The following is a 14367-nucleotide window of genomic DNA, read 5'->3' on the forward strand; positions in this document are numbered from 1 at the left end:
GAGAAATGCCACCCTCTGCAGGAGGGGCTCTCACAGGGATCTCTGCACATTCTTCACATTCACTCCCCAAAACAAACACCCTGCACAAAGATAGCTTTCAATGACCCTGACAGGCTTCAAAGGACACCGCGGAAATCTCCCTGGAAAATAAGGAAGGGCCAATTACTTTAATTTCTTACATGCCCTCTCTTCCTCCTCCGCTGACTACCCCCCACTCTTCCAGCTCCGCTTGGTATAATTTTAGACTCGTGGAAGGTCTGTCTCCCTGGGCGCCCGGGCCCACTTCCTGCTCCCTTGGTTGGTGAATCTTGGAAAGAAAGGTCTGCAGATCTGGCGAGGAGCAGAGCGGGCCAGTCCTGTAAAAACCCCTGTGATTACTGCTTGTAAACTCGTTAAAAGGACAATTTTCTGTCGCAGTCATAAACTCTTTGTAAAATCCCTGGCACTCGATTCAGAGTGCGCATATTCCAGATGTGTTTAATAAGAAATTGCACAATATGCCTTCCTCCGCCATCCCTGGCTCAGTCTGGCTGAACTAGGGACAAGCAGGAGGAGGCGAGAAAGTTGGATATTCCTGTGAGTTTTCTTGGCAATCTTAGAGCGATCATTGGGGGAACTAACCACATTTTTTTTTCCTTGAGGAAATCTTCGAGGACCAGCTGTTAAGGGACCTCCAATTTATCTTCTCGGCATCGCAGTTTAACTGAATCAAAACCCACTTTTCGTTTCTCCTCTGCAGGTTTCTTATGATAGCCAAAAGTAATGAGCAACGGCTTATAAATAGTGTTTTTAGGACGAAACCTTACAGCCTTTTGCCAAGTAAAATGAAAAAAAAAACCCCACACAAATATTAGGGCGATTTCTTTCCCCTGACGTTTTAAATCTGAACACACAATTGTTCGGGTCCCAGCTGCCTGCTCGCCTTGACCTCTTGGCTGAGAACGAAGCTTCCTAAGTATTCGGAGGCAAAGGGACGTGGCCGGCGGTTAGCCCTCAAAGCCCCACGAGCTGCAGGCAAGGAGACTGGCGCCGCCGGGGCCGGGCGCTGCGGGTCTTGAACCAATTCTCCAGGCGAGGACAGCTTGGTCTTGACCCCGAGCTCAAGTGGAAACTTCCAGGAAGAGGCATTGGCATTGGCGTTTATGGGCGAACCTGTTTGCTGAGCGGTGACCCTCGTGAACGCCCCTCTCTCCCGCACCTTGAGGGCCAGTCGGGCACCTGGCACTGAACCCACGCAGAGCCGCCCTTGCTCTGCTCGGCCGCCGCCGCCGCCACGACTCCCGTAGCGGCTGCGGCTGAAGGGGGCTTCACTCCTACCACCTCCCCCACCTGGAGGCCTTTGGTAACGTCTGCAGGCAGAACTCCAGGTCCTGGGAATCCAGGGGAATCCAGAGGCGTCCATGCCGCGCCACTCGGGCTGCAGAAAAGTGGGGGAGCTCCTCCCGCCACCCGCAGACTCCAGAGGCAGTTCTTGCCACTCTCTGCCCTCCCGAGGCGCGGGGAGTCCGGGCGCCACAGCTCTCTCCTCCCGGCCCTGGCGGGGCCTCTTCTCCACCGGTTCACAGACAATCGTGCGCGGGTCCCGCATCCCAGCTCAGCTCCGGGCGCGGGACCTGGTGGGCCGGCCCGCGGAGACCTTGAGTACAGAGGCTGCGAGGCTGTCCCCGAGGGGCCAGACACCCAGGCGGGAGCCTGAGCTTCGCGGGACAGTGAGCAGCCGTCGTCTTGTGTACCCCGGAGCCACCTCTCCGGCCCAAGTCCCGGTCTCCCGCTTTGAGTCGTGGAGCGGAGCTAAATCCTGGGCGAGGCGCGTAGGTGGCCGCGGACGCACGACTGCGGGGTTGGAGCAGGCCGGGCGGCTGCGGGGTGAGGCGGTCCTGGCCCCTGGCTGAGCCCCGCCGCGCCGCACGTGTGCACGCTTTCGGGTTCTGCGACACCGCGCTTTGGGTCCAGGGCAGCGGCCTCGGGCCGCACAGCCTAGTCGGGAGGCGGCCTAGCCCCGCCGCTGTTCCCTACTGCCCTTCCTGCTTCAGGTATGCCCCGTCTCCTTTGCTTCCTGGGGCCTCGGCCTCCGCTTTCGGATCTGTGCTTCTCACCCGCGCCCTTGCGGGAGGAGTGCTAGCCAGAGGGCGTCTCTTCCCCCGCCCGTCGCTAGAGCGTCGTCGGTCGAGGAGAGAGGCCCTGGTTTCTAGACTCCCCTTCTTCGGCGGGGGGGCGTTTTCCCCTGGGCCGGTGGCCCTGGGCCGGGCAGCAGCCTCTTCGCCACGCACGGTGCGCGGCCCCAGCAGGGAAGGCACCAGCCGAGGCCTGCGGGGCGCTTTGGGCCGCCGCGCTGTCGCCGCGCGCATTCTGCCCTTCTCTGGTGGGGTAGGTGGCGTTGACAGGGACAGCGGGATCAGGGTTAAGGTGAGGAGAGTCGCTGGTAGCCCACGTGCTCTCTCTGAGCTGTTTCCCCTTTTCCTGAGCTTTCCCCAAGAGAGGAACACTAAACACTCTCCCCAACTACCTCCTCCAGCCGCCGGAAGCCAGCGGAACCAGTGCCTGTGCCCATTTCGCCCCCAAAGGGCAATCCGCACGGAGGCTGCCCGAGGGCTCGGGCCCTTAGCCAGCAGGTCTGCTCTGCGATCTTAGGTAGGAACTTCTGAGCCCCTCGAGATCACAGTGACCCCTCCCCCAGTCTGACTGACTCCAGTAGCTCCACCTGGAAGGTTCTCTAGAGAGACTGAAGAGCCAGCCAGGAGCAAAAAGAGTCAAAATCTTGGGCGAATTGTTGGCTTACTGTCCACCCAGAAAAAGCGCTGCCCTGGGAAGGCCGCGTTTTCTCTACTGTTTTAAGCCGAGTATACACACACAATTTCGTTCCAGCAGATGAAATTGGAAACCTGTTCTCCCACTGAGGATGACAATCAGTGTTTTAGACGCTGTGGTCCTTTCAGACAGCGAAAAACAACACTACAGTAGCATTTAAAAACAAAGAGAAAGAGACTGCTTGAGGCGCGTGGACGCCGGGCTCTCCAGTTTTAGTTTCAGCTTCTCTCCTTTTAACTTGTTAATGGACAGCTGAGACCCTGTTCTCAGCAGGTAGAGCACAACCAACCAGAAGTTGCTCCCCTCTTTTTCTTTGCTACATGGGAGTCTTTTGTTCTCCCTATCCTTTTGGGAAAGTGCTCATTTATTGTTTTCCTTTGCCATAACGTTAAAATATTCTTAAAATCACATTTTTTTCTGGATCCAACAGGGAAATGTAGAAAGAAAAACAAAGCCAAAAACCTGAAAACCAAACCTCCAACAACCTCTCGTTGAGAGAAAAAAAGGTTAACTTCAGATTTAACACACACTTAAGCTAACCTGAAGTCGCTACCCACTTGTAATTAAAATACTACTAGGTTACATTGACTGCTCTCCTTTCTTCACTGCCATTAGTGGCTGTCATGAAAAGGACAGGTAAGTAGAAAGATAGATGCTGGCCCTTTACTTACTCTAGTAAGGAGGCATGGAAATGCATACTAGCTCCCTCCATCTGGTCTCCTGTTCTTCCTACTCGAAATTAGAGATAAATCTTTTGTATGACTGACATAGGCAGACCCAAATAGAAGCACTCATGAATTAACACAAGTCAAATTTATTTTAATTTGCTATATAATTTATTTTAATTTAGGATTTAAAATTGATTATGACTTTTAAAATATCATGGTTTATTTATAATAGATACATGGGTTTTTTGGGGGAGTGCTGGTTCAGGACCTGAGCTGATATGGATGTGGGATCTTAAAGGAAAGAACAGCCCTAGACAACATATTTTTACTAAACATAGGGCATTAAACTATTTTAGGATTTTTAAAGAACATTGAAACCTTCTTTAACATTTCATAGAGCTGGTCAGTCAGCATCCCTAATACAAAATCTGCAGGTTCTTGTCAGCAAACCTGCAAAACCAACTTTCTAGGTGTTCTTTACTTTATATTGTGTTTTTTGTTTTGTTTTGTTTTTTTACAAACTCAACTACTCTCTTTTGCTCACCTACCCCAGGTATGACTTCAGCTGCTTTGCAACACTTCAATTCTAATTTGAGTTGCCACTTATCCAAATAATCTAAATACCAGGAAAAGGCAATGGGACTGTGAAACAAAACAAAACAAAACAAAACAAAACCCACATAGCTGTGACATCTTTAGTTAGCTCTCACACAGATATTATATTTAAACTGGAAGCATCCGTATGCAGTAATGCTCCCTTCACTTTTGCAGTTTGTATGTGGTGGGGGGGGGATAGTTGTGGGGACTGATGTGGTTGGTGGAGGGGAGCAAAAACTTATGGTGCTTGTACAGAAAATGCCCATTTTTGAGGGGGAGGTGGCATAGTCTGCAATACCTTGCAAAAGGCACCTTTACCTCTAAGTCAAGGGGATAGTTACATGGAAGAAGCATTAGCTCTGTATTTATTTAGAATGCCGTGAATGTGAAAGTAGGTAACAAGCTTAAAAAAATTAAGCCAAATAGAAAGTCAATGTGCCTTAGTATCTATGAAGTGAAAAGAACATTTAAACAATCGGAGCCTTGTCTGTCTGCAGATATGTGTGGTGAATATTTTCTATGCATTGCTGATGCTATATAAACATAACATGCTTCCTCCTAAAGTCAAGTTCTTGATTTTAATTGAAGAATAATATTGCTCAGGGCTCTACCTCTGAGTACAAATAGCTAATCTAAGAAAATCAGTTCTGGGAATCTGGAACCAATGGCTGATTTCAAAATAAACATACAAAATCTTCATAAAGAAAGCCAGGAGGATTATTTTTACATACAATATATCTCCTGATTTCTCACACACAGAGAAAATCTTTTATGGAAAAACTAAAAGGCTGAATGACAAAGCAGTCCCCTTACCATACTTCTGTTTTAAAAAATCAGTCTGTTTTAAGGCTCCCAAACTGTCCTTGTTAACTTTTCTAACATTAATGTATCTTAGAAGCAAATATGTATGGATTTCCTCTTTCCTTCTAATTAAATTTTTTTTCCCCCCAGGGAGGGAAACAGTTATAGAACCAAAAAAAAAAAAAAAAAAAAAAGAAGAAGAAGAAGAACGAAATAGAAAATAAAGGTATAGTTCAAAATTTGTATTATAGTATTTAATAAGTAGCAGTTAAACAGTGTACACACAACAAAGAACAGTAGTATGCTAACTTTCTCTTTTTGAGCAACTAAGGCAAGAAGTATTTTTTTTTTAAATTACTTCTGAATTAGGAATAAAATAAATGGAGGAAATTTTGAGATAATTTGGATTTTCTAATACAGGGCCCAACATGGATGCTCAAGGTTGACTTAGGGAAGAGTCTGGGGGAGAGAAAACACCCATTTACAGACATTTCTTAGAAACTTGTGGTAGGGTAAAGGTTTTCTTTTAACTAGGGTTAAGCCCAACTGCACTGACACCCGGAAGGAAGGAGATGAATCTACCTAAGTTCAGAGACCACACCTGGGGCTCCTTTCAGTAGGTAGAACTAGGTGACCGGAATATGCCCCATTCTTTCCTGGTTCCTTCATATTCCAAGTCCCGCTAAGATGGGAACCCCACAAACTAAGAAATTGCCAAGTTGAGCCAGATGTGAAGATGTTCCCTCCAATTCTCATTCAGGTCATTGATGTGAATGTGTGTTGGGTTTTCTGAAAGTTTATTTTTAGCTCCCCTGGGGGACAAGAAAGAGTTAATTTGTTTTCTGACAGGTTTCACACTGTGGGCAGGTCTGCCAAAAAGGAGAGGAAACAGAGAACAGCCCTATGATTAATTCTACCTGTTTTTCCCATGAGCGATCACCTGCTCCAGGGGTCATGAATAGCAGGTAGCACTCCCTCTCCAGGACTCTGAGAGCTTCGTTTGTTTGGTGACAGCTGAGTGACAAGGCCTGAAACCCGAGCCCATCGCCCGGCCTGATGGGGGGATAAAAACCCTGGATGTTCCCTCAAACATTTCAGGAAATGAAAGTTGTAACGCGATCCCTCCTGCGCCCACATCTCCCCCAGCAAACACAAAAGCTCAAAGGAGCCTTCTCGGATTGAATTCGGCCTAGGGCTGACGGAGGGAAAGCGGAGCCCGGCGCGGGGTTGGGGGAGGAGAGAGGAGAGGGTTGGGGCTGCGGCCGGCAGGCTCTCCGAGCTGCGGAAGGAGAGGAGAGCGCGGAGAGCGCAGGGCGCAAGAGGCCCGGGCGCCTCTCGGGGCCAACTTCCACGCCGCGCCCCAGGCGCCCTGCGCCTCCAGACCGCGGGGGCCGCCGCTGCCGCCACGGTCGCCTCTGTCTTGAGGGTCAGCTCCGAGTGAGAAGGGAAACCCGCGGCCTCAGGCCCAGCACAGACCCCTGCCTTGTAGCGCGGCCTCTACATCTGGGCCTAGAGCCTCCCGCCGGCGGCAGCGCAGGCCCCGGGCCCAACCTTTGGGCGGAGGCTCTGGCACCCCGCGCCAGCTCTTGGGCAGAGGTGTCCCTTCCGACCCCACCCGGGGCCCAGGCCGGATGAGCTGCCGCGATCCTGAGGCCGAGCGGCGACAAGGCGCGGGCCTCACTCAGCGCCCTCGCGCTCGGCCGCCCCCATCAGTCAGCAGCATCCAGCCGCCTCCTGGCCTCTCCCCGGCTGGCAGGGGAAGCTCCCTGGCCGCGGTTGGGAGAGGGGGTCGGGGGTGGGGGTAATGAGAGAAGCGAGCTGAGGAGTTGACGCTCAGACTCCCACGCGGCCAGCCATCCTTGGGGCGTACTCTCCTGTCCATCACCGCGCCCTGGGCCCGCGCAACCTTAGGGTTGGTAGAAGGTAGTAAGCCCAAGGCCCCCGAAAGACGCGTTTTTCTCCTTAGCCTAGACAGCAGCGACCGCTTGTTGTCTTACAGAATTTTCTTTTCTCTATAAGTTCAGACAGCATTATCAGTCCCCATCTCTCTCCCCAACCTTCATGGAGTCAAGGCAGGTGGTTTTGTTTTTGTTTTTGTCTTTAAAGTAGAAAGACATTACAGAGAGAACTGACGTGGGAATGAGAGTGATGCGTTGTCACAGATCCATCACTGAGACACATTTGCAAACTGTGTGACTTTGCACCAGTTACCTAACTTCTCTGATCCTCAACAGGGAAAACAGGAACTATAATTCTTACCCTGCAGGGGTACTGTGAAGCTTAAATGAGCGGAAGTATTAAATGTGAAGTGCTTGGCACAATAGGCATTTAATGAATAGTAGCTATAATTATAATATGCTTGAAGCCTCCTTAGACTTGCACAAAGCCGCCTGGGAAAATTCCCATGATGCTAGCGTTTCCAGTGAGGGAAGATCATGGCCATTTCCTCCTTTTGTCTGAAACACCGAAAGAGGCACAAGTTACTGCCATAGAGAGGTAAGGTCTGATTAACCTTTGCGGGTAGTCAAAGCTGAAACTTATTTCTTGAAGCTCTGAGTCTAGAATCTTCGATTTTAATTCCAGTAATTTAAATCTGGAATATTTATATCTACAATGCTTGGATTTTGTCATCTCTATTCTTCATGATTTGAACACTTATGTAGATGCCATCATAAATGGTAGAATTCCATTGATGAAAAATAAAACCCACTTAAATGTGCCTGAAAATGACAAATTACTTAGAAGGGAAGTAAAGCATTCAGCTGAGTAGAGAATTTAAGGCCCCACCTAAATGTGTCAACATTAGTGTAGAGTAAGAAACTACTTTGAAGATTTAATGCTTTGCTGATGTTAACGCAGTGCTGGATATAATAGCACCTGATAAATATTTTTTGAGTAAATGAATGGGCTGCTGAAATGACAGAGAGTCTTTAGATAGAACACAATTCCCAGAGTTGGAATTGTGCAGGACCCTCTTGGGTACATTTCTTCTCTTGTGACACTCTCTAATAATCACCAGGGATAAATAGCTCATTTTGACATATTGTACATCCTTCTCTGATTTCAAGGACTTTCTCATTCAGGTATTATTGAAAGCAAAGTGCATAGCTGAAATTTGCATGGGTAAGCGAGAGAGAGAGAGAGAGAGAGAGAGAGAGAAAGAGAGAGAGGGAGAGAACATTCTTCTGGGATTATGATTTTACTGATAGGCAGAACAACCCCAGCAAAAATAAAAATAAAGCCCCGAGAGTAGGTGAAGCAAACATGTGGTAGATGTCTTTAAGGGTGGATCCTCACATACCGCTGACCCTTCACAATGATTTCATTGTCATTATTGGAAGAAGCATTTTGTATTCAATTCTTTAACACTATCTTTTCCTCCAGCATTTTCATTTTTCAAGTATCCTAGTCAACTAAAAACTGCACATATTTAAGTTTTTAGTTTAAGAAAGTCCATCCATTTGTAGTCAATGACTATACACACTCAGGAAGAGTTTAACACTTTTTGTTTGTTTGTTTAGTAAACCCTATATTACACTCACAATTTCCTTGAGGTAGAGGGGAGTAGATGAGTCTTTAGAAATTTACCTAAAGGATCTGTTATATACATGTACTCTACGCCTGCAGAATTGCATTTGTCCACCAAAATGCTTATTTTTGGCAAATACGTGTTCTATCATTACTTTTATTTGCAAAGTAAAGATTTGGATGTAAGCAGTACACAGACAGAAATGCATAGAAAAAGTGAGAGTTCAGGCCCATCACTTTTAAGAATGTGTCCCATAATCAGAAAACATGTGGTAGGAACTATGACTATATTGCTGCTAGATCATTTGTATATTATGAAACGATTTGCATAGTGTTCTCAGAATTTGTCAGGATTTCTCAAAATTACACTTTCTGTCACTGCTTTTAACATGACTGAGAGAAAAAAATATGTAGGGTTTTTTTTCCTTCTAAATTGTTTCAGCATCTACATGTTTAGAAGCAAAAATATGTCCATGTGCTCACTCAAAAAATAAGGAGAAATAAGTAAGAGCATTTTATGCTGAGGAATAAGTTAATTTAAATTAGATTAAACTTTGCAGAGGGTGCTTCAAGGAGGTTTGGGTAGATTCCAAGGTTTAGCATATCATTCAAGAAATGAAAGGCCTCAGGGCATTCCAAAAGGCATGTCCGCTCTAAATCAGCTTTAGTTCATTTCAAATAAAAAAATATATGACTGAACTTGAAGGTTGGATAAAGAGGGGAGTCTTATTTCTGCTTTACAGATGTATCATAGTGGAATAAAATAAGTGTGGAAATTCAGGCCCCTGGATTTTAGAATTTCTCTAAAGGATTGATATATATGTGCTGAGGAGTACTTCCTGTCCAGCCACTTAACCTCCATGAAGCTGAAAGACTTATTTGTCAATACGTTCAGAAGTATAGTAACTTTCTTTCCACTGGAAATTAGTTACAGCTAAAATGAATTAGCCCACATGGAGCACTCAGAAGATAGCATGCTCGATATTTTCAACTATATTTCATGATGCATGACATTTTATGATTTTAATTATAGGTCAATTTCAAATACCTGACTGGTCCTTTAATTCTTGAAAGCATTATTTTTCCTTTTGATTAAGGCCAAAAACAATGGAAAAATAAATTTCTTATAAAATTTGAAGATTTCAGCATTTGGTAGCTGAGCTAAACACGGAATGAAATGAAATACAAATACCTTATTTTTCAAAGTTCAGGTTTTTAGCATTATGTGGTGGTAAATTTACTGTAAAAATATGCATATGACAAATGTTATAATTTGTGATCCCCTCACCTTTTTCAAAACCAAACCATGCATGACTTTGGACTTACAAAGACTTGAGTTTGAATCCTTACCTAAAGTAGATGGATAAAGTATAGTAAAACAAAAGTACCAAATTTTTGTGAAGATATGAACAAAACGCACAAACAAGATTCGAGGTTGATTCTAATCTTCCATTACACTTCTTATGAACAACACAGATGATTAAGAAAGACTTATTTTCCTTGCTGATGCTCTCAGCCATACTTCCCTTGAGAAGTATACCAACGGAAGTATGGTAATGAGGATTAGGAGAGTCAAATACCGCTAGCCAGTGGGGGTACAGTGGATTGTATTACCTGTAGGAGTGGAGGCAAAATACCCATAAAATAGCCTCTCAGATCAGTGTGTCTCAAGGTATGTTGTGAAATTCAGTGGTTTTTGGTACAGTTGTATGCCCACTGACTCTCAAGAATTGAACAAAGTTGGGATGGGCCAACCCTTGTGCAAAAGGACAGGTGGTACCAGAGGTTTGGGGGTTTGTGGTTTCCTGTGGGAAATTCTTTTGGTGATTGCATCCCCTTCTAAAGAGGGGGGGCGAAGAGGTAGAAGGTCCTGAGCCTAATCTATAGCTTCTTGTTCACTCCCAGGCCAGTCTATATCGTGAAGGCTAATTTGATGCAGATTATTATTTGTAATTCTGGCACTGGCCTCCTTTGACTAAACATACCAACTGGTTAAAAGTTGAAATTATATCTTTCATCCGTTCAGAGAAGAGAGTTCTAACATGCCATATTTCTTAGCTGAGAAAGAAAACCTCAAGTTCTGACCACATAATTCCCCTTAATATTCTTTAGTTCCCCTGAAATGGTATCGACAATCCTGGTATCCTGGCTGAAATTCAAGTTTAAGACCTCCCCATAGTCGTTTATGTTCCAGCCATCACTGGAAGTGGTATTTATTCTTTACTTCCTGTTCTAGACTTCAGTGTGGCATTTTAAAAAAATTTATTATTATTATTATTTTTTGTGGGTGGCTGTTAAGCTGATGGCTGAGGAAGCTTTGAAGACTTTCTGTTTAGGCATGCGGGGCTCGATGCGGGGCTCGATGCGGGGCTCGATGCGGGGCTCGATGCGGGGCTCGATGCGGGGCTCGATCCCAGGACCCTGGGATCATGACCTGAGCCGAAGGCAGTTGCTTAACCAACTGAGCCACGCAGGCGCCCCAAAGTTTAGGCATATTTTAATTGATTTAACCCCTTAAGACTAAACAAATAATTAGAACTACAAATTCTTTTTATGGGAGAAAAATATAAAAACTTCCAATTTTTTGGTAAATTATTGAGACTATGATATTAATGCTACATGTACATACGTATATCTATATGTGCTACCAGATTGCTAAATTTTTTTGGTAAGGAAAAAATCAGTTATTGGATTTTATAGAAATCAGTGGATCATTAGAATGAATGAAGTACCATCTCAGATAACATACATCCATGTCTCAACGCAGTGTCAAAAAAGGTCTTAGGATGGATCAGCTATTTAGAGAAAATAGACAAGACCAGCGGTGAATTTCTAGTGGTAACATATGGGAAGCGAGAGATCACTGTAACTTACTTATTTTCTCAGCAATTCGACTTAATGTAGTCATCTCTTAAAACCTGTATCCTTTTCATTATCTCTTCCTTTTGCAAACATCTTCATAAACATTCCAGGTAGATTTGATGCACTTGCCTTTACAAATGGAAACAAGTGTTATCTTTATTGAATGATGATTTGTTCATCAACAGTGGGTAGTTAATTAAGGCTGGTGGGAGGAGATATTTCAGTTGGTAATGAAGGTGGATTAAAAAGGATAAGAGGAAATATTTTCTCTTCTTTCATGATAAGGTTGTGCTTCTAATTAGCCAAAGATTTAAAAACAGAAAAAGGTAATGCGAGAAGGGATTAGATGATTGAGTGAACTTTTCTGGGCTTGTGCTGCTTGGTTGAGCCAATTGCTTTGCATATAGAAAGCAGACGTGTCAGCACAGTGATCTCTGCGAAACGTCTGGCCGCTTTGCTTTCACCAGAAATGAATCCAAATATTTAGATATGCTCTCAGTGTTACAATTAGATTAGAAAATTTGCCTAGAATGAAATATTAGAAAAAGTGAAATTTGTAGCCATGTATATCCAAGAAATGATAATAAAAGTAAGGTTTAAAACAATAAACTTCTCATGAAATTTCAAACTCAGTACTGTCTTTGTTTATGATGGATACAAGGTGAAGGGGTGGAGGGATGTACATTTAGCTCTTACAGGAAAGATTTTCTACCTTGAGAATTTGGCAGTAGTTAGAAAACCACCATCAAGAAAGGTCTCTCTCCTGCTAGTAGTATGATTTAAAGTGGCTGTCTCAGAAAGAATCTGCCCATGGCCACTAGCTAATTCGTAGAACTGAGGTCACATTTACTTAAGAGAGTTGACCAGTTAAAAACAAAGAAAGCTTTTCTTTCTAAAAATGAGTGCAGAATTATGGTTAAAAATGTTACTCATGAGCAATCCATAAAATGGTTCTTGAGTCAAATGTACCATTAACGGTGGGATTTGGCCTTGGACTCCAGATGCAACCGTATATAGGATAACCTTATCTCTTTGCCCAATCTCTCCTGATGAGACTGTGCTGGTGGAAACTGAAAACAGTTCAGGTAGCTGAATGACTGACTGTCCTTGAGATAGATTGTTCCTGAGAAATGGGAAGCATAATCACATAGAAAAGCATCATGGTAGTGTCATATATTTTATAACAAAAGTATAGACTGGTTTCACTGAGTTGCATATAACCTACATTAGCACTCATGTTTGGAGGATAAAAACTTTTATTCCAAAAATTTTTAAAAAGAAGATCTTTGTCTTTAGATGTGACTCTAGACTTTTTCTAGGAATGGTTTTCATTAAAAACAAAAAAACAAAAAAAAAACAAAAAAACCCAAACAAAAATGCTGCCAGGGCACCCCAGGAAGGTGTTAACCATAGTAAATATTCATAAGATAATAAGAGAAAGATTTTTATCTAACTAGATTTGGTGAATTTATTGGTATTTAACTATGTATTAAGCCAGGAGAATAAATCTGATGTAAACAGGGTACCTTTAGGGAACAATTGTAGTTGTATGGGTTAACAAGTATAAGCATGTGTATGAGCTATAGTTACACTTTTAAAACCATATTCTTCCAAGTGCCTAAGTTTGTGTCTACATAAAGCTAGCATCACAATTCTGTATAACAAAACAAAACAAAACAATAAGTACCCCAAACCCAGTGAAACTGGCCATTTAGCAGCCTAGAAAGCAAAATGCTTATTAAACTGAATGCTCCAATTTTGTAAACAGTTTGTAAATTTAAATTAGGCAGGCGGTTTCCTCACCCTCTTTCCCCCACCCCACAGTAAGCCATAGATCTGTTAAGGTACAATAAAGCTTTTAGGCTGCCAGGTTTCTGTTTCTCTATTTTTATACTTTTATTTTTCTCTTTAAAAAAATGTTTTTAAAGTAAACTCTATCCCCACGTGGGGCTTGAACTCACGACCCCAAGATCAAGAGTTGCATGCTCTCTGGACTGAGCCAGCCAGGTGCCCCCATATTTTTATACTTTTAAATTTATTTCTGCATTTTTAAAGAGATATGCCAGCCACCCAAAAGCCTTACTGTGCCCAGCATGTTGGCAAAGTCAATTTATTGAAAGTGTAACTTATATACAATACATAATTTCCTCTATTGCCTATGTCTAACCTATTGTTTGTCACCTTGTTAAGAGTTCAGTGTGGCTAGGAAAAAAATACGAGGTTCTAGATAACTCATGAGAACAGGCTGTTACTTATTGAATGATTGTTGCTTTTAAGGCTCTTGGTGTTTAAAGCTTTATTGTCACCTTTGATGCCTACTCCAAACAACTCAGTATTTATCCTTTAGAAAAGAATTCCTGGTATTATTTCTAGAAGCAGTAATTATGCTCTCAATAAGCCCCTTCAAGTCTTACGCAGGAGAGCGTTAGAGAGCCTAGTGTATTAGACCTCAAGGGGTCTAGGACTGGGGCTAAAGATCCAAATATATTTCATGGATTCTCAAATTGTCCACCTTTCAGATGGGTGATTTGAGGAGTTTGTCTTGGACAACTTCAGAAGATGGCATTAGAGTTCCTTTTTGTTTCTTCCTTCCCTTGACAAGAAAATCTTGACCCTAGTGATTGATAAAACAACCTAGACACATCGTTTTCTCTTCTCCATGTTCAATCCATGTCTCTGGAGTGCTCTCAGCTTGTCAGATGCTGTCCTGATATTAGAGGCTGCCTGTTCTTTGTTTAAGGTTCAGGTAAGATATTCATTATAAGACCCGGTCCACATGCGGCATCTGAGGACAGTCTCTCATCAGTCTGTATTTTCCCAAAGTCTTGTTCTTGACTATTCCCCTGCTCCTCTTTTCTACTGAATCTATTTTCCCTTTGTGTTCTTTCTTTTCTCCTTCATAATGCTAGGTTTTATAGCACGAATGGCATCAAAGGGAAGGTAGGGTAAATGCTGAACATCTCTCATATAAGAGGGTTTGTTTTATCTATTTTGGTATGACCAGTGCCCAGGTCAGTGCCAAGCACCTAGATGGTGCTTAATAGATGTTTTTCGACTGGGTGAAAGAATAATGTTCAGGAATGTAAGGGACAGCAAATGATAG

This window comes from Eumetopias jubatus, unplaced genomic scaffold (genome assembly GCF_037043125.1).
Source record: "Eumetopias jubatus isolate StellerSeaLion01/CBP00866 unplaced genomic scaffold, mEumJub1_p1.0 scaffold_7, whole genome shotgun sequence".
Lineage (NCBI taxonomy): Eukaryota > Metazoa > Chordata > Mammalia > Carnivora > Otariidae > Eumetopias > Eumetopias jubatus.